We start from the raw sequence: 21,073 nt of genomic DNA, 5'->3' as shown, positions 1-21,073 counted from the left end.
CCTTAAGTTTATTGGGCTCAGAATCGTGTTGACTTTTCTCTCACCAGCTCTTTGCAAGTCAAAGACAGTAGCCAGGGTCAGAGTTTCAGAAATGTGGGTTATTCTCATTATAATGAGAAGTGTGCAGGTGGCAACAGGAAAGGTGTGACCAGCTCCTTGACCCCGGTCGAGAACAGGACAGGACAAGAAAGGTGTGTGGATGGAGACGGGAGTGTGGGGGTGGGGGAGGGGACCAGACCTGAGCCCTCAGCAGAGACTTGAGAAGGAAGGAGCTCTGGGCAGGGCCTTACTGTGCCCCAGCCTGCTCTGGGGATTGGCCCAGTCACACCGCTCTGCCCTTGGCACCTGCAGCTGAGGATCAGTCTGGTCCCTGCCCCCTTTCAGCCCTGCCTTTGTGGATTACAAGTGGTCCCCTGGGCTGACTTAATTCCAGTCCACCTTGTAAACGATTCTTCATTTTTGAGAAATAATCTCTTATTTAGGATTAAGAATATGGATTCAGGGACTCATCAGAAAAGAAAATGAACCCATAAATTTAAAAATAATTAACATTTGAAAGGTATTTTATGGTTACAAAGCATTTTTCTCATTTAATATCTCATGTGATACTCTTAAAAGGTTCCCTTCAAATCTGTACGTGCAGGTGAGGAAAAAAGTGATACCCCCAAAAGTTACCGAGGGGTCCCATCTCTCACAGCTGTTTTTGGCAGGTCTGAAGTTTAAGCCCAAACATTTTGACATAAAATCCAGCAGACATCCTACCGGCAAGGATCTCCTAATCAATGAAGGGAGGTGATGTGCACCAGTCAGGTGCAAATCTATTTACAGCGGCATTGACACCTCACAATGACCTCGCAATGCAATATTTCTCAGAGCGTAGTCCGCAGGGCACCCACATGGCACCCCAGTTTCCCCAGGAGCTTGTTGTGATATAATCATCAGAGCCCATCCCAGTCCTAGAGAATCAGCATCTCTCTAGACAGGACTGAGGATTTGTATCCTATTTAATCAGCTTCCCAGGGATTCTCATTGGAGACCACTTTAGTAAGATCAGTGTTTACTATCTCTGGTTATCTAGGATCTTGTCAAGTCTATGTGGTGTTAGATTGTGGGTCCAGGCTCCACTCTTCATGACGCTCAAAGCCTGGGGCTAACCAATAGCCTCATTCATTCAGTGAGCGAGTACAAAGCCCAGACAAAAGGCCAGCCACTGGTGTAGACCACACTGACACACAAAGATGACATCTAGCCACTTTGCTTTACTAAGCACCTGCTGTAAGAAATAAGCTTAAAAGTTGGGGTGGGGGCAGAAAAAAGGGCTTCAGGGCTGAAGAAATTGTTGTTGGATCCGGATCTGTTTACAGAAGCAGTAATAGATATTGGGTACCCTAAGATACCAAGGGTACACCAAGTTCACAGGCTTATATCCTCTGTTCTTGTGACTGGTTCATTAGCGGTTTCCCATAAAATAGACAATGTTAATAGCTATAACCTAATACAACAATGTAATCATCATTGTAACAGCAATCAACATCGCCAAACACTTTAATGAATCGCTGATGAATTTCCATCACCTTAAAGGAAAACACATTTGAGCAGCCATTTTGACAAGAAACCAAGGGACACATCCTGATTAACCAGCTAATCTGCGGAAATGGGCTCCCCTGCTTGGGGGGCGCCCCGCACACTGAGGGTTCAGGCTTCCACCAGAGGCCGGGTGCAAGCCAGCCAGTCCTGGACTTCCTGGCAGCTGAAGTTCTGGGGGTGAACTCGAGACGTGGATTTAGAAGACAGCTTTTGTCCTTCCTTCCAGTCCCTCCCTCACTTCCTTCCTGCCATTCTTCCTTCTGTCCACTATCAGCCAGTGTCCACTCAGGAGACAGAAAGTCAACCCAGTTATGTGAATAGAAGCCATTTAACATAAAGAATTGTTCACTGGGAATCAAGTTGGGAACTAGGTAACTGAAAGGGTAAGAAAGCCCTGGAGCATCATAGTTCAACTAACTGTAGGAGATAGCCACCACCACGACACACAGGATGGCCTGGGAAAAAAGAACATGTGACAGCTGGCAAATGGCAGCGTGCACGCACCGCAACCAAATGCCGTAAAGCCTCCTCCAAGGTGAGGTGAACTTAAGGGAGGCTCTAGGAAAAGTCCTGTCTTGCCGGATACATTTGGGAAATAGAACTGCTCTTGGAGGGTCATCATGCACGGTGACAGAGCAAAGACTCAGAGGGGGGAAGGAAAAGGCCTACCATAAGAAAGTTCAAGTGTTTTGCAAGCTTCTATCATGGCTCTTGTTTGCCCACGACATGTATGAATGTCCCCTGGACGGTGTTTTACACTTGTGTACCTGGGGATGCTTAATTTGAGGGGGGAAGGCTTGCAAGGAGTTCTGGTTGTACTTACCTTGAACCCCATGTGCAAGGGGGTGAGGGTCCGCGGAGGAGGCAGGAGATCGGAAGCCTGCGGGGGACACCTGCAGCCGAGGAGAGACAAGAGCGGAAGTGTAATTGAGCGTGGACGCCCAGATGTGTCCCTGGGAAAGCAGGGACAGGAGACGGGGCGACATCACTGCTCGGAAAACGCACTGATCACCTCAGACAGCAGCTTTCTAACCTGGTGCCCTTTGCAACACCGTGGGGCAGCTCAGTCTTTTCCTGGGCAGCGTGTATAACAAAGAATTAATATGCAGAACATACAAAAAACAAACATAACAAATCAATAAGAAGACAAACAGCCCAATACAGAATAAGCACAAGAAACAAAGATACAAGTATTAAAAAAAAAAAAAAGTCCCACAAACCTAAGAAAGTATACTCATCTTGACAGTAACCAGTGGAATGCAAATTCAAACAACACATCTGTTTGGTGTTTTTTTTTTATCAGATTGGGAAAAAAATTAGATTTGCTACTGCCGAGAAAGTCAGTAATATGAAATGGTTCAGCCATTTGGGAGGGCAACCTGGAATTTTCTGTTAAAGTTTAAAATGCGCATACTCTGTCTCAACAATTGCACTTCTTAGCATCTACTGTAAATGCCCAAGGAGTTGTGCGTCCGTTCGCCCCAGCATTGTTAGTGAGAGTCACAAACCCGAAGCAGCCCGAGGCCTCCCGCCACGCAATGCTAAAGGGGGCCAGGTCTGGATATACTGACAAATGCAGTGAAACGGTAACAAGTCAGTCTGTAAAGATAAAGATGTGTACGCTGACATGCGCGACGTGATAATGGCATAAAAATTCAAGAAAAGGCCTGGAAGGTCGTGTCTCAATCTGATGCCGGTGCTGCCGCTGGAGATGGAGGGAAGGCCTGGGGGTAAAAAGGGCAAAGAATGTCGAAGCTTTCTCTGTGGTGTCCAAAGTGTTGCACTGAAAATGTGTTTGTGTGTTGCTTACATGCTTACTTTTTAAAGAAAAGCAAGTTTATGGGAGATGACAAACTGGTATATGACACGAAACAAGGACAGCCATCTCTGGAAGGGGACACAGAGCAGAGAGGACAGAAGCATCTATCAGCGAATGGAATGACTCCTGTTTCCATGCACCTCTGGGTCCAGGTAGTACTGGCTGCTGCTGCCCGTGGGGAGGGCGTCCATTTCCGGGGGCGCCTCCCGGGCGCGGGGCTCAGGGGCAGGCACTCGGCGCGCATTAGCTCATCTATTCTCCACGAAAACCTTGTGAGGTCAACACCTAGAGAAGAGGGGGAATCGCAGAGGTTGTTTTGACAAAGCCTGGACCAAAATCCAGATGCGCCTGAAGACACATTACAAGATGTGATGGTTCATCTCGTGTGTCGACACGACTGCGCTCAGGGATGTGGAGAGGAGGTGAAACGTGATTCCTGGGATCATCTGGGCGCTTTCCAAGGGAGACTGACATGTGAACCAGCAGACCAAGGAAAGAAGACCTCCCCACAGAGGGGGGTGGGCTTCGTCCGATCTGCTGAGGGCCTGAGTAAAACAAATAGGTACAAGAAGGGAGAATCTGTTCTCTGCTTGAGCTGCGGCAGCCCTCTCCTCCTGCCCTCAGACACTGGTGTTCCTCCTCCTTAGGCTTCCAGAAAATTAGATGTCAGACTACGGAGCTTCTCAGCTTCCAAAGTCACATGAGCCAATTGCTATCATCTCCATATATAGTTGACCCTTGAACACAAGGGCCAGAGCTGTGTAGATCCACTTACAAGTGGAGTTTTAAAAATAAATATAGTACAATTTATCTACTCTCTTTTCCTTATGATTTTCTTAAACTTTTCCCCCCCAGCTTACTTTATTGTAAGAATATAGTATGCATATGACATACAACATACGTGTTAATCGACTGTTTATGTTATAAGTAAGGCTTCTGGTTCCACAGTATGCATTAAAAGTTTGGGGGAACCAAAAGTACATGAGGATTCTCACCTGTGTAGGTGACAGAGCCCCAAATCTCTGGATGGTTCAAAGGGCGTGTGTGTGTGTGTGTGTGTGTGTGTGTGTGTGTGTGTGTGGATGTGTGTATATATCCATATATATCCTACTGGTTCTGTTCCTCTGAAGAACACTAATACACAGGCTTTCCAAAAACATAACCCTTATTACTGAGCTAAGTATGCATACGCCCATGTGTATTTACCTATAGCCCATCAATCTCTCTATCTCTATACCCATAAATTGTTGTATTTTTACCAGTGATTCTGAATTAAGGATGATTTTGCCCCACAGGGGACACCTAGCACTACGTGGAGACATTTTTGATCATCACAACTGAGAGGAGAGGTCTGCTCCTGGTGTCTAGTGTGTGAAGGCCAGGGACGCTGTTAAACGTCTATGATGCACAAGACAGCCTTCCCAACAAACAATTACCCAGCCCCAAATGTTGAAAGTGCTGAGGTTGAGAAACCTTGGTCTGCACCTCTAAGAATTGCTTGAAATCAGACACCCTCGGAAAGGTCTGGCAAGGTCAGCATGAAATGCCCAACTTATATTTAGTCCCTAAACCCAGCTTTGGCCGGTTCCCACGGCCAAATAATATACGGCAATGGAAAACTATTGCTCACTGCGCTTTGGATGAAAGCCAGTCAAGTTCTCTGTGGCTTCTTGTGAAACCAAATAGCAGGGCAGCAGGGTCTCACCCCATTAAAGATAACGCAGCTGAGGCTGAGGGAAAAGGTCAAGGAACAGGTGAAAACAGTCCCTTTGATATTTCTCACCCAGAAAAAAAGCTTATGGAATTCCTAACCCATTAGACCAGAAAAGTGCAAAGAATATAAAGAGTAAACAGAATCATCCCACTTTATATTTGGAGTCTTTTTTTTTTTTCTTATCAGATAGCATTTCGGCTTGAAGATATGTTTAGATAAATAGCCTTTCAGAATATTTATCAACACTCCTTTTGGTGTAAATTCTTCCTGTTTTAAGTCATTTCCAATAGTGAAATGGTGCCAGTGATAATTAAAACTTAATTCTATCCCCACAATCCTTAAAAAAAAAAAAGAATATGATCTCCTATAAAGCTCTCAGAAATAATCAAGTCTCCATATCCGCCCATAATAACAGTGATTTCAGATGGATAAGGTTTGCAGAAGAACTACTCAGAAATGCAGTGAAATTAATTGCTGTTTTTCACGAAGCAGCTTTAAAATGCAGTAATTAATTGACCTACTGTTGGAGACAGTTTCCTCATAGTTAATAACCACTCTTCCCAGACATGAGAAAGACAGATTGCATCCATTTGAAAAGTCTCCACTAAAACCAAATGATGGAAGAGATGGCCACATTTTCTGGTACGTGCACCATAACCAGATGGGGTTTCATGAGCTGCTGTTACACTTAGCCCAGCGAGGGGAACATGCATCATTGGTCCTACGAGATGTGTTCCTGTGATTCTGGAGGCTGACTGGTGTGTGTCTGCTGGGAGCTTGCTCTTGGAAGGCGATATCCTGTCCCATGGAAGGCGGCATGGTGTTGCAGCCAAGCCTTGCTTTTCCTAATCTGTCTAATGGGCAGAGCAGAGATGGGAACTGGGTTCTGACTTGTTCCCTCTCACACTGCCGGTCGCTGTGATGTATAAGGGAAATGAAGCTGGGAGGGAACAGTCAGCTCAAAGTCATAGAACTTCTGCAGATTTCCCCAGGCCGCCACTCCTGAGCTGCTCTGTGCCCCCAACCCCCTCAGCGGTGCACCACCCTCACCCTCCTGTCTCCTGCTGGCGTCCTGTGGGGCTGACCTGTTTGGATGGCACCAAGGGACTCACTTGGCTTCTGGCAATCTCTCTGAGTGTGGCCAGCGAGGAGCCCTGCAGGCGAGACTTGGCAGGGGGAGGCGAGTGAGGTCAAGGCACTTACTCTTCTTCCATTCACCCCCTTGTGCAGATCTCCCTCTTGTTAGCTCGAACTGCCACAGCTCCTGTCTTGGCACCTCTCTCCTTGCCAACCTCTCCTTCCAGATACTGTCCACCTCCCCTCTCTTTGTCCAAATAGGCCCAGGATGTCAAGGCTAACAACCGCTCTCCATACTGTTACTGTCCCTGGGCACTGCACTCCCCCCCAGGGGTCCCCTACACCCGGTCACACGTTTATAAAGAAGGCCTTGATTAAGCCCTCCTCCACGTGTACGCCTTGAGTCCGCTCCCCTTTCCTGCCTCCTGTCTCTCTCGGCCTGATCTCATCTGGGACATCTGCTTTGCTACAACCTTCCAGCGCCTCGCAAGCAATTTCTCTTCGTGACTCTGTCCACACCCAAACTGCTCTCAGGACCATACAAATTTAAAGCCTGTTCCAGCCCCCAGGAGTCAGAGGCAGAACCGGAAGCTAGAACATAAAAACTGTCGCTTACTTTGGGTGAAGGAGTCAGAAGCCCCCTGTAGGCCAGAGGCAGGCACTGAATTCTGACACAGATTGAGATAAATTCACCTAAAGGCAAACAGACATGCTGGTCAAGGGGTTTGGAGGCGTCTTTCTCCCAAGTGGGGAGTTGAACTCAAAGTTTTCCAAAATCTCTCTTAAAACCCTAGCTCCATGTATCACATCCCTTGAGTCAGGATTCAGGGCTCAGGGTTTAAGGTGACTTTCCAGTCCTCACAGTCCTGAAGAAGAAAAACTAACTAGTTCTGTTTGTCAGTCTGTTCCGTTCTATTTTCTCTTCTTTGTTTGGAGCATGAAAACAAAAGTTTCTTCTCTCTTACGCAGGGTGAATGCCAAATTGTGGCGGCTCCTTTTATCCAAATTTCCCTCAAGGGAAAAGCAGCACACGTTTTGGTCCTGGTCCTTCTCCTGATCCTCCCCCAACCCCTTCTTCTTCCTTTTCTCTCTTCTTCACTTTGCAAAGAAAGTCCACAATGCCTCCCCCACAGCAACCCCCCAGTGAAGCACTCAGCAGAAGAGCTGAGACGTATGGCTCCCAGGACAAGTTGAGCCCTCCTGCCGTCCATCGGGTGTAGCTATTTTATTTAAATCTTAGGACCCACACATATCTCAACAGAACTACAGAAACTGTCCCTAAAAATATCTTCTTGTCCCTGAGTGGCCAGAGCAACAAATGATGGATTGCCCTGCAAGCAGACACTCAGCCCACTCTGTGCAGTTTGGGAGAGAAGACGGCAGAAGCATGCAGTTAGGAAGCCCCGCATGCAGCAGTCCAGTGGCCTGGCTGGAGGAGGTGGTCCCACTGCAGTAATCCGCTCACCGGCGCAGAGGGATCCTGCATCTCCTTGTCCCATGACTGTCTAAACTAAATTTCAAGGCATGGAAACGGCTGAAGAGAAACGTCAAGCCATCAGCATCCCTGAAGCTATGGTTGGCTCTGGGAAGGAAGCTCCAAAGAAAGTACAAGCCCAGGTGTTTACTGAATGTGAGAACAGCTGAGGCTGTGGGCAGAAGGGTATTCCCAGCTCCCAGGACTCTCAGATGAAACGTCCTATGTTAATCCTCATGTCTAGGAGGATTACTATTCCTACAACCAAGACAAGTGTCACCAGGTCTGTGAAAAACAACAGTTACGTCATCTTTGTGAATGAATCCAGAAAAAGAACCATGACCTTAGCACGCTGGCATTCTACAGCTACTTCCAAGACTGCTGTGGGGCGCCTGGGTGACTCAGAAGGTTGAGCATCCAACTTCGGCTCAGGTCATGATCTGGCAGTTCGTGGGTTCGGGCCCTGCGTCAGGCTCTGTGCTGATGGCCAGCTCAGAGCCTGGAGCCTGTCTTTAGATTCTGTGTCTCCCTCTCTCTCTGACCTCCCCCTGCTTACGCTTTCTCTGTCTCTCAAAAATAAAAAAAATTTTTTTAAACATTTAAAAAAGACTGTTGTGCAAATGTGTACCTCAATCAACACTCGTTAGGGTGACTTTACACAAACACCTGAACAACTAAATCAATCTACTATGCAGAATGAGTGAAAATAATGATGGAGGACCCAGGAGTACATGTATATATTGTATGTCTGTAGGATTCATATGTGGGAAAGAGAGCAAGAGAGACAGATTGGTAGATTTGGTTGATAGATAACTTGGTAGATTCAGAGACTGGTTTTCCCAAAGATTCTTTGAGCGATAGGACCTGTTTGATTTTGAGAATGTACTATTCAATTCATTCCATAAGCCCAACAATATATGGTCCTACACTCTTAAACGTATGCTATTTTGCTAGTTTATCTTTTTGTATTTTGATAGAAAGTTATGTCAAATAGGAGTGCCTTGGTGGCTCAGTCGGTTAAGCGTCCGACTTCAGGTCATGATCTCATGGTCTGTGGGTTCGAGCCCCACGTGAGGCTCTGTGCTGACAGATCAGAGCCTGGAGTCTACTTCAGATTCTGTGTCTCCCTCTCTCTCTGCCCCTCCTCCACTGATGCTCTGTCTCTCTCCATCTTTCAAAAATGAATAAATGTTAAAAAAAATTTTTTTAAAGAAAGTTATATCAAATATACAAAGTCTGTGATATGACTGATTTAGAAGTACATATTCATATTTTGCCTATGCCTTAAAATGATTTATGACTCACAGAAATGATCTGATCTTCAGTGGCATGCCAGAACCCATCAATGGAGTTTCCTGCATGCTTTCATTTTCTTCATGGTACTTAGGCTCTTCAGTTAATTAGTGGGTGGTGGATTTTTTTAGCTAATTTCAGTTATTTCTACTGCTTTCCTAATAAACTTTATCAATAATTTTATTAATGTGTTGACCTGGGGTCTGTACATTTTAATTGTATTCTCTTAGTTTTAAGCCTTCTCTATATTTGGAATGACCCAGTCTCTAATTTTCCTTAAAAATAAATGGCAATTCTCATTTTTTAACAAGATGATAAAAATGATCAGTTTATATAGTCATATATAAAGTAGATCAGCTTATTTTTGATAGAGGGCAGAGAGAGGGGCACACAGACATGGAGATAATGTAGCTCTTTTATTTTCTAATTATTTCCTATTTCAATTTATTTCTATTCTTATCATCATCATTTGTATTTGCCTAGTACCCCCAGGGGTTTTGGGTTCTCAGTTTAACATCTGAAAGAGACTCATTAGTTTACTTTTATTACTTCTTATTGACGCAAGAATTGACTTCTGTTATGAATTTGCCTTAGAGTAAAGCTTTGGAAGTATAACATGTGTTCACAATAAAATATTCTTATTTAAATTTTATGTCTAAATAATTACTAACTTAGATCCCATTATTCTTTAACCAAAAATTACTTAGAGGGGAATTTTAATCATTATTATTTATTTTAACTTTTATTTTAAATTTAGATTTATCTGACATTAAATTTGGAGAGTTGATCTTATAAAATATCCACTTTACAGAATGTATCATGCTTACTCTATGGCTTAGCATAAGAGAAAATGTTACCAATCTTCCATGAAAGCCTAAGGAAACATTGTTATTTTAAAATATGAATGTTATTATTTTATTTAAATGTATCTACATACTCATGTATTTTAGTCTCTTGCCTGCCAAGGCTAAGAGCCGTATATCTGAGTCTCCCAAAACAAACATGTTTCTGTAAATTTCCCATTTTATTTCCGACATTTTTAGCCTTATATATTTTGATGCTATGTAATTCAGCAAATAAATTTTCATGACTATTTTATCTTTACTGTGGACTGTAAAATGACATTCTCTGTCTCCTTTAATATCGTTCAGCCTGGAATAAAGTTTGTTGGAAACCCATGTTGTCAGCACTGCTTTCTGTGTGTTTGCATCTCCTCGATAATGTGTTTTGTCCAATTTTTCCAGCGTCCTTTGCCTTTTTATTTGTAACACCAGGTGGGGATTTACGGTTGAACATAACAAGAGAAGCCTGGTCTTCTCAATTGTTGGAGAATACTGTTAATTATATGGAATCTTTCAGAAGGAGCTAAAAACATCAACAGGAGCCTCTCCCAGGCAGCCCAGGAACCTCCCTCTGTGTGGTTTGCTCTGGGAGGCAGAGCTGTGAACAGTGAGCCCTTCACATCATTTTGCTCCTGCCTGCTGGTGAGAAGGTGCTAGTTAAGTGAGTGTGCCCGTGGGCTCGAGAAGCCAGGCGGGCACTCTGGAAACAGGCAAAATGAGAGACGTAAGTAAGATGTGACTCCTAGGGAAGATCCCAGTGTTTACAATAGCAATACTATCTGTCGGCACTCCTTCGTGTACTTTTCCTCCCACTGCCGTCTTCTCCCGTGCTCTGAATGTGACCACGGAGCTACAACCAGGCTGACTAGGCAGGGGGATAAAATCACAGGAAACTGGAGAAGCTCATATTATAGATTTTAGATAGCATCCTCTCTGTCCAAGGAAGGCTTAGATAAGGACGCTGCCTGTCTGCAAGGCCAGGAAACGTCAGGGTCAATACTATCTGCCAGGAGATCTGCTCTAAGCACTGCCGACGTACTTAAACACCTGTGCCTCGGTTTACTCATCTAAGAAAAAGGATTCGATGAGGTGCATAAAAAGTGCTGAGAGCAGATTCTTGGCATATAGTAACGGAGAGACAAAAATGAGCTAATATTATTATTGACTGAGTTGATCATCTTGTTTTATATCAGCTTTTCATACTGCTTGGCCATTTCCTCCTTTAACCACATTTTAATTTTTTTTGGTCTACATTTTGTTTTTGTTTACTGTTTTCCTAGCAGTTTGGAAGGAGCTGTTTTTCAAATTTTGCCTTGCCCCTCATTGCTTTTATATATTTGAGTCATTTTTTTTCTCTGATTCACAAGATTTCACATCAACTCTCACCTCCTTGTAAGATGAGCAACATAGTGAGTTCATGTTTTTCATCTCCTTTTCGTAAACCCATTTGCTATTAGATTAGCACTAGATGATTGAGAACCATCTCTTTGAAGAATTATGTTTACATTCAAATTAGAAGGATATTTACAGTTTTTGGCTTTGTAGTCATTGTTTTCTTTGCTCACAACCACCCTTTTTCATACCATGGCTTCCCATTCTTGAGTGTCAAATTTCAAGTCAATATCAGTGTGTGTAACTCATATTCACGTGCTTTTCCTCCCAAGTAAGACTTCAGGGGAAATTTATTTTAAAAGTTTTTCAATCTATGGTTTTTGGATTTTTTTTTTTTTTTTGCTTGTGTTTCATAGATTTTCTGGAGATTTTTGTTCTCTTTGTGTCTTGCTTTTGCCCATCACCCGTGAATGGCCACTTTTGCTGGTTTTCCATTCTTGGGCTGCATATTTTTCTCTGAAAACACTGTACAAGTCGCTCCATTTTCTGGCATTTGCTATGCTATTCTAGGTGTAAATCTTCTTTTCATTATCTCTTCTTATAATACAGTGGGGTTGTTTGATCTTCGTGTTTGGATCCTTTCAGCTTTAGAAAATTGTATCTAATTATACGCTTGATGATTGTTTTCTTTCCATTGCTCTTTTAATCTTCAGAAATATCTAAAATTTGTGTGTATTATATCCATTCTCTGCCTCTCTATCCTTTTCTCATCTTTTTCTTTGTATTCCTGTGACACATATTGAATGCTCAATAAATATGTAAGAAAGAAAGAGTGCAGGGTGGGAGAATGGGAAGGAGGGACGTATTCAGGGGACATGTTTGGAATTTATCCTAATCAGCTTAGATTTGACTCTCTGGTCCTTTCTGTCTTAACTGCGGGTAGGTAGTCATTTACCTCCTATTAAACTCCTTGCAACCTTTTCTTGTATCCTGAGCTTCATGTTTTCGTATCACTTTGTGTTATTTTCTAAGTAGCTTCCAAATGGTGTTTTAGGACCCAGCAGCGTCCTCTATTTTACCAAATATTCTATATGCTCCCTCCACAGCTGACTTTTACCACAAATGATTTTCAGGGCGATACTATTTTTCTTTCGTACCGCAGTATTTCCCACTCACTACCACTGACTTGTTTTGTGATAAACGTTCTCGAATGATGGCGCACGGATGTGCTCGTCTACGGTGGTATTCTTCCATTCAGGTACTGCGGGACCAGGGTGAGGTCTCTCCTAATCCAGCTGTGTGGGGTGATTCGTGATTCCAACGAGTCAATGAAACACAGAAGTCACCTTTATTGTTAGCACTGCTGCCAGGGACTTCTCTGTCTCTGTCCCCAGACAGCCCTGTCCCTGTACCAGTGATGACCCCTGAGATGTAAGGGGCCCCCTCATGTCCCACCCCAGGCACGATATGGGGGAGCTAACTGTACTTTTCAAGAATAAGTGCTTTAAATAAAGTACTATTTTTATGATTGGTAAAAACCCTGAGTCTCTGAGCCAGATAATGAGAGTGTGAAAGTGTGTGTGTGTGTGTGTGTATGTGTGTGCGCGTGCAGTGGATGAAGTGAAGAATAAAATTTCATCCTCCATACTTTATGTATGCAAAACACACTTCTGCAATCTACTGTTTTTTCTCTCCACTCACTTTAATTTAGTATCTGTTAAATCCAAGGATATACTTTTTCAGATAAAAAATTAACCTAGACTACAAACTCCCTGAGGACAGGGACTACGTACTTAATTCCCCAGTGAATCCCATGGCCTAACCTATATAGAAGATTGAATGAATAAATGAGGGGTTAAATAAAGGTTTGGATGGACTGAACCAGACCCACATTTTTTTTACTATGGACAATCTTCTCTATATCTTCCTATTTATATTGGTTTACAAATATATTTTTCAAATCACTAAATTAGAAAATTATTCCTATCACCATCCATATGATTGTAATAGGAATTTTTTGTTAGTCCTCTTTGTAAATTTCAATATTCCAATTTCTTATGTGTGAGAAGTGTTGGAATTAATAGAATTTAGTTCATACGATGTCAAAAAGTTTGGTATGCATGTTAAAATTACCATGACTATTATAGAGTTTCTGTTTTTGTTTTTGGTCAAAGTCGTTAAAGGACATTGGAGAGCAAGGGAACAGAAGAGCCCCCAAGTCCCAGGACTGAAATGCAGTCACTATCTGACATCTCCATATGTTTCCTTCCAGGCCCCTTTCTCAATGTTGAGCTTCATGGCCGTGGGTGGGAAGGGATTCAGCCAAATCCTACTGGGGGCGGGGAGGGTGTCGAATCATGTTATTTAGGAAGAGGAGAGAAATCTATACTCCTGTAGCTAAGACATTGCTTTTATTATTTGTATTTTCCCATTTTGAAAAATAATTGCTGCTACCAGAAACCCTGCACAGCACTACACCCCATGGCAGACAAAGGAATTGACCCCCTGGGCCAGAGGGGGCCGCCCAGACAGCCCAGGGGAGCAGACGGATACAGGGCGGCCCGTTGGAGGGAAGCAGAAGGCCCTTCGAACATGACTTCTAATAACGTTTGTTGTTCACATTCTATGAATTTACCTACTTCTGGTTACAGAAACCTAGGAAACCCTGCGTGCCACAGTCACGGGCCTGCCCCATGGAAATGTTATCCCAGAATGGTATGGGAAGAAGAGAGCGCAGAAAGTAAAGATGAACAAACTGAGGAAATACAGATAAATGTCTGAGAGGAAATTGGGACTTTTTATTCAGCCCTGCTTTGTAACATTCAAAGGTTAGGTGAATTATGGGTATGCCAACTGTCTAAATATCTCCATAAAGTTCTCATTTCAGATTGAGTTCAACCATGCTAACCCACCCTCTGACTCCTTCGTGATATCCTCAATTCAATCACACCCTTTTCCCTCCAAGTCCCATACAATACGTTTCTGTCCGTTCTAGAAATCCAAATCAGGCTCTGGCTAAGGGGATACAGATTCTGACATTCAATGAGGACGAGCAGATGAAAGACCCACTCCCCATCGCACGGAAAAGGGCTCTTTCCAGATGCCTTCCTGGGTGAGTGTGCTAAGTTTCAGACATCATTGGATATTTATTAGATGGGTTCCTTTTTTATCGTTAAGCATTTTAATATATATTATATAACATATTTTGCTTTTCACTTACCATGATATAATCAAGTACCTCCATTTTACTAAATGACTGCAACTGCCATTTTAATAACTGCCTGATGCCTCATGTACTACACACACCACCATGCATTTCTCCCATGGTTAAAGATCTAGACTGAAGAAGTTACTCTGTAAAATCCCAGAGTCATTGAAGACAGGTGTCTCCCACCAAAAAAGGAAATGTACCATTCAGAGTTCTGTGTTTTCTTGTTGCTTTTGTTTGGTTTTGAGCACTACCAACACACTCTCTGCTTTTGTGTTTATAGACAACAGCTCCTTAAGTAATACAGTAATTAAATAAGTAGCTACTTTATATAAAGCTGCCCCAGGATTGGGTATCACTTCAGAAAGGGGGCATGGAATAATAAAACTATGAGGCCAGCCACACACACTTCTTCTGGGGTCAGTTGTTGGATATTTTGATTTCTAATTCACAGCAGGAGGTCCTCTGGCAGGGCCCAGTCCTGGAAGCTGGCTGAAGGGATTGGGGGAATTTAAGAAAGAGGAGGAAGGCTATAACCAGATCTCTCTAGGCCTTCTCTCTTTCTCATATAGAAGAGATGACTCTTCTTTCTCATATATAATTTAGCTATAAAGTTTGGTGATTTCCGAGTAAAATAAATTCAAAATAAGATGTACAGCCATGTGAAATACCTCTGATTGTCCTGTGAATGACTAAATTCAAAATCCAGGTGTGTGTGTGTGTGTGTGTGTGTGAGAGAGAGAGAGAGAGAAAGAGAGAGAGAGAAAGATAGGGAGAGAAAGATAGGGAGAGAGAGAGAGTGTGTATGGGGAGGAGAGAGAAAGGAAAAAAACATGTATATTTAATATGAAATAGGTAAAAATAAATATAATGTGTTGGGAGCCATTTCTGAACTCATGAAGTTGAGAATTCTCCTTGTGAGGTCAAGGCGGGTTTTGCACGGCCTCCCGCTGTCAGATGGTGACCAATGTCTACCCCCCCACACTCAATTATTTTTGCTTGAGCACCAACCCCCAAGGCACCTTGCTGATCGGTATCGGAGCGACTTGTCCCCTTATTCTAAAATATGCTGACTGCACCTTGTGAACAAACTTATTGTAGGAACTTCTTCTTCTGTATTTATGGGAGTAAACATTGCATTTCCTGAGAATCCTGTTTTTCTCAGACTTCCCCTTAAGCAAACAGACTACTGACCTGCTCACAAAGAACTAACTTTTGCCTTTGCTGTGCTAAAAACATTGTCTTGTATTTAAATGCTAAAGATACCTTCCTTCCCCATATGATAAGCATCTACATCACCCACATCAATCATTATTGATAAAGATTATGCATGAGCCTTCTATCAATCTGTGTTCTAGGAAATTTTTACATACCAAATAAATTTGTCATCAGAAATCATTGTCTAAGGCAAATGCCACTTCTCTGCTGGCCCCATACATTTTTTTACCATAGATAAAGCTGACTCTCAGTCAGTGCAGAGATGTCTGCCTGGTGAGCAGAAGGAATCTCGTGGCTCACTCATCCCTTCCCCTTTCACCGACACCATCCATCCCTCAGGGAGCCCTGGAGCTGCTGGAGCTGAACTCCGGCAATAGTACCGGATGGTACTAGAAGGATGGGCTGGAAGTGGAAGCCATCTGCCCCAGTGAAGAGTATTTTACCGGTGACATCATTTAAAAAGTTACTTGTGTTGGGTGCCCTGGGCGGCTCAGTCAGTTAAGTGTCCAGCTCTTGATCTCAGCTCAGGTCATGATCCCACGATTCATGGGTTTGGGTCCCGCATTATGGAGCCTGCTTGGGATTCTCTCTCTCTCCCGTTCTGCCTATGCTCGCTTGCTCACTCTCTCCCTCTCTCTCTCTCTCTCTCTCTCTCTCTCAGAATAAATAAATATGCATTAAAAAGAAAAGTATGTTGTGTCATTATGTTTAAGTCTCTCCTGCAACACACTCACCATCGCCTGCACCCAGAGCAGGCCAAACCCAGTGTGCCACGACTTTGCTCAGATACACTTATTACCCTTACAAAACCAAATCAGCTGGGGCAGTGGTCACTAATTCCACTTTAAAGACAAGGAAGCTAAGACTCAAAGAACTGAAGCAACCCGCCCTCGGCCATGAAAAGAGGTCAACCCAGGATTTGAACTCCATGCATACTGACGAGCCACAATCCTACAGCCTGTGAGACACACTGACAGCACAGAGTTGGTGGCTAGAGTTTTTATTCAGAGAGAGAGGAAGAGGCAAACAAGAAGCATAAGAGGGGAAAGAGAGAGAAGGACACGTGCACGTATACACACACAGGGCGAGAGCGAGAGAGAGTTACAGACTGGCCATTTTACAGTTTGGGGCCTGAGATCCTTCCCTCTTACCTCATCATATTTAAAAAAAAAACATTTTAAGCCAAAAGTCTTATGTTGAAGTCCTACTCCGAGTGCATCAGGATGTGACTGTATTTGGACATGGGTCTTTAGAGATGTCATGAAGTTAAAATGAAGTCATTAAGGTGGGCCCTACTCCAATGTGACCAGTGATCTTGTAAAGAGGAAATTCTGAGGGGCGCCTGGGTGGCTCAGTCGGTTAAGCATCCGACTTCGGCTTAGGTCATGATCTCACAGTTCGTGGGTTTGAGCCCCGTGTCAGGATCTGTGCTGACAGCTCGGAGCCTGGAGCCTGCTTCCGATTCTGTGTCTCCCTCTCTCTCTGCCCCTCCCCCACTCACTCTGTGCCTCTCTCTCAAAATAAAAAATAAAAAACATTAAACAATTTTTTAAAAAGAGGAAATTCTGACACAGATAAGATACAGATGTCGAGAAAAGAAGATGTGAAGGCAGAGGGAGAAGATGATCCTCAACCACCTGAGACCCAAGGAGACAGACCTCAGAAGAAACGGAGTCAGGCGGCACAGAGCTCCAGAACTGTGAGAAAAGAAGCGTCTCTGAGCCGCGCTGCCGTGGCACGTTGTGACTGTGGCAGTCCCGGCAGGCACACAGGAGACAGACAAAGCCGCTCTCCCCGTGTGACCCATTAGCTGGGCTCTGCTACCTCCAGGGAACAGATTTACAGGATCAGGCCACGGCCCACTGCAGAGACGGGGCTGGCTCCAAATTCACGTTTCTGCTAGGGCACCACCCCACCTTTCTCTTTTTTTCTGTGTCAAGCCCACATTTCCCAGAAAGTAGCATTAAACGTGCACTGGCTGCCTTTGGCCGAGATGGGCCCTGGGCTGGGTGCTGGCAAATCAGGCCCCTGACCAAACATGAAATGACAGAACTGTTTCCAGCGGAGGCTTCACTGAGCCAACTCAAGACTAACACAATGTATTCTGGCATTGCTTTTGACAGATGGAAATAAAACAAACATTAGCAACCGGATTGCAGCTAACAGTATGCAAAATTAAAGAAGGTACCTTTTTCACTCTGTCTGGGAGCCCACCGGCTTTTCTTATAAAATCTACTGAAGAAAAAAAAGAAGACAGAGCTGTTAATCTCCTTACACAACCAGTTAGCACATGCAAACAAGGGAAATTAAAAGTCTTTGCATTCAGGGGAGGAAACAGATATTTGACACATATATTTATTAAGGAGACTGGACTGGAAAATAGTACTGCTGTATTAATCAAAAATGGTGTAGAAAATACTTAAATAATATAACAGGATATGCACAGACAGCATAAGCTGCTTACAAATGGAAGCCTAAGGTCTAAGTATTTTTATTTGAAGGTTAAATTTTCAATTAATTTTTTTCAGCTTGTTGCCATCTCTTCCAAGCATCACGGTTAATTGCCATGAAACAATACCTCTCCCTGTTTAAATTCTGGACGTGGAGGCCAGAGCTGTTAGCCAGCTCCTGGGCATCAGATCATTGTGGCAGAAATCAAAACCACTCTGTAAAAGCTGAACCAAAACATCAGGCCCAGAGAAGTGAACGGAGAGGTTAAAAGCCCCTTTTTCCATTTGCTCAGTTTTCCAGAAGTTACATTGATAAGGTCTAGCCTGTCACTGGAAAGCACAAATAGAAGCCTTCTGTTATTGGAATTTCCACATATCCCACGTTCGGGGATGTGTGGCTGCCCAGGGCCTGTCTGTCCACCTACTTGCTGGGTCACCGGAGAAGCAACCTCATGCTTCCTCGTCCTTTAGGATGGAACGAGATCCGTGTTCCTGGCCGCAGGCGGGCGCGTCCACTCACTCCCCTGGCTCGGTTAACCGGCGCTGCTGGCCCCTCTTCCAGGCCGAGATGCAGCCCGCTCTGTGGGGGATGACACAAAACAGACTTCAGGAAGCACTTGGTTGGAGATAAGGTTCCATCTTGACTTGAAGACAGGAATGGAATAATGAAGGTTTGGAGCGTAAGCACATTCACATAGGTTTTGGCTGGAAGACCTATGTGTTGACTGGAGAGTCAGAGTTAACTTTGGAAATTTTACGTTGAAAATAAAGGAGGATAATGGCATGGAGGATAAAGCGCATAGCATTACATGTCACTGAAAATGAAAAAAATGGCCGTTTCTGATAGGGCAAATTTACTTTGTAACCCAGCTCCACCACTTAATGCTTATGCAACTTTGTGTAAGTCACCTAAACTCTCAGCCTCAGTTTCTTCATCTGTAAAATGAGAGTGATAATGTCTCCTCCCTACCTTCTTGAAATAAGCAAGAGACATAAATGAATAGATAACAGATCAATCTTGTTCTCCCTTCCTCCAAGGGGACTGTGGTACATTTGGGGACATTTTTGATTCCCATGGCTTGGGTAGTGAGTGCTACTAAAATCTAGTGGACAGAGGTTCATTATTATGCTGAACCCACCATAATGACCCCCAAGAACAATCCTTCCCCAAATGCCAGTAGTGTTGATACTAAGCCCCCTGGATTTGATATAAATAGGCAGATGACAGAACACAGTTAAAAAGCTAATTTTTTAGCTTTTGGGGGGATGTATAGATCATCCACAAATCTACAGGTAGATCAATGAATGTAATGATGAGAGATATTCAGACATGGGATACTCTAGGCATTCAACAAATGTAAATAATTTTTTTATTAAATCCAAAGGTAGGATTCACATCATGGGTGGGATGAGGTAGTAGATGGCGCTAAGGGTGAAATGGAACGTTAGTGAAGGGAACGTGCCACCATCATGCTGGGTGCTTGGTAGTTTCATCACATTTAGAAAGGGGGTCATCCGAGTCTAGGGCGGGGTCCGTCTGAGAGCTATGGGTCCAGGGAAGGTTGGGATCAGGGCTGGCGGATCCCTCCCAACAAGCAGCCAAAGCTCACTAATTACTTTGGCAACATGCAGAAGTCTCTCCAGTGCCAAGCATCGAAGCCCCTATTCGGAGTCCCTGCAGTCCCATGGCAGAGGGGCAGACCCGATGTGACCGATACACGTCAGGGTGGCCCACTCCAGGGTTGCCTGCTTTCTCAGGCAATGGTATGAAGATTATCTGGAGTATGGTGATGACCCAGTTCTGTCTCAGGCTTTGTATCCAATCCCATGAGGAAAGAGCAGAAGTAGCTTAAGAGATTGGCATTTCATGTGAAGAGGAGATGCTAGGAACATTGTTCAATTCGTATTTAAGAGAATAAGAAGTATATGAGGCACAAGCCTATGTCTATGCCCTGTGTTCAATCTACAGGAGCACTGGGCATCTCCAGAATCTAGGAGAGCAGGGCCTTTGAGAGATAACAGGAGGGCTGGCCACCTGCGGTCACACCTTCTCATGTTTCTGTCAGTAAAGTGGGTCAGCATAATCACACCAGATTTAAGGAGATAAATCTGTAACGTCATCATACATATGAACAAAGAAACAGTGATCTGGCTGGAGATCTGCTTGAACAGAAGGGAGTTTTCTGAGTCGAGCAGGCGAAAGGGGAGAAAAAAGAAATAGATTTGGGCACTTGGGTGGCTCGGTAGGTTAAGCGTCGGATTTTGGGTCAGATCATTATCTCACGGTTTGGTTCATGAGTTCAAGTTCCACACTGGGTGAGCTCGAGCCCCACTCTGGGTGAACATAAGCCCTGCTTCTCTCTCTCTGTCTCTCTCTCTCTACACTCCTCATGGGATTCCATCTCTCTCTCTGCCCCTCACTCACTTGCTCCCTCTGGAAGGAAGGAAGGAAGGAAGGAAGGGAGAGAGGGAGGGAGGGTGAGAGGGAGAAATAGACTTGATAATGATTCACCTGCAATGCCCTGGCCGAGAGTCTCTGAATCTGGGAAATGTCAACAAATTGGACCATAAAGGGGCATCTCTGCTAAGTGGCTGGTTTGGTTTGTGGGCCTCTGGGGTGGCCAGTGTGAGCCATCCTCCACACCACCCATTACCCTGGGTTCTCACACCATGCCCAGAGAGTGGGCTCCAGATGGCCAACACCTGCCAGATTCGCAGTGCCGAAGGTGTGAGCTCCGGAAGGGCGACAGAAGCATTCTTGATCCTGGGAAGGTCAGTTTCTTCACTATAAATTTAGAGTGGACTTTGGTCTCAAGATGTCTCTCAAATCTGGTTTCCCGTGCAATTCCCCATGGGCTGGATGTCTGACGTCCTGCTAACAAGTTTTGGTGAGTAAAGAAGAAGACAAAGTTTGAACCACCATGACCTTGCTGTCTTACTGCGGGCAGGCTCCTAACACGTGCACACACGCATGCGTGTGTACACTTAGTGAGATAAAATTTACACACCACAGCATTTACCAGTTTTAAGTGAGAAATTCAATGATTTATTTTCTAGTA

This window comes from Suricata suricatta, chromosome 16 (genome assembly GCF_006229205.1).
Source record: "Suricata suricatta isolate VVHF042 chromosome 16, meerkat_22Aug2017_6uvM2_HiC, whole genome shotgun sequence".
NCBI classification, from domain to species: domain Eukaryota; kingdom Metazoa; phylum Chordata; class Mammalia; order Carnivora; family Herpestidae; genus Suricata; species Suricata suricatta.
Note: the sequence above shows the minus strand (reverse complement) of the source record.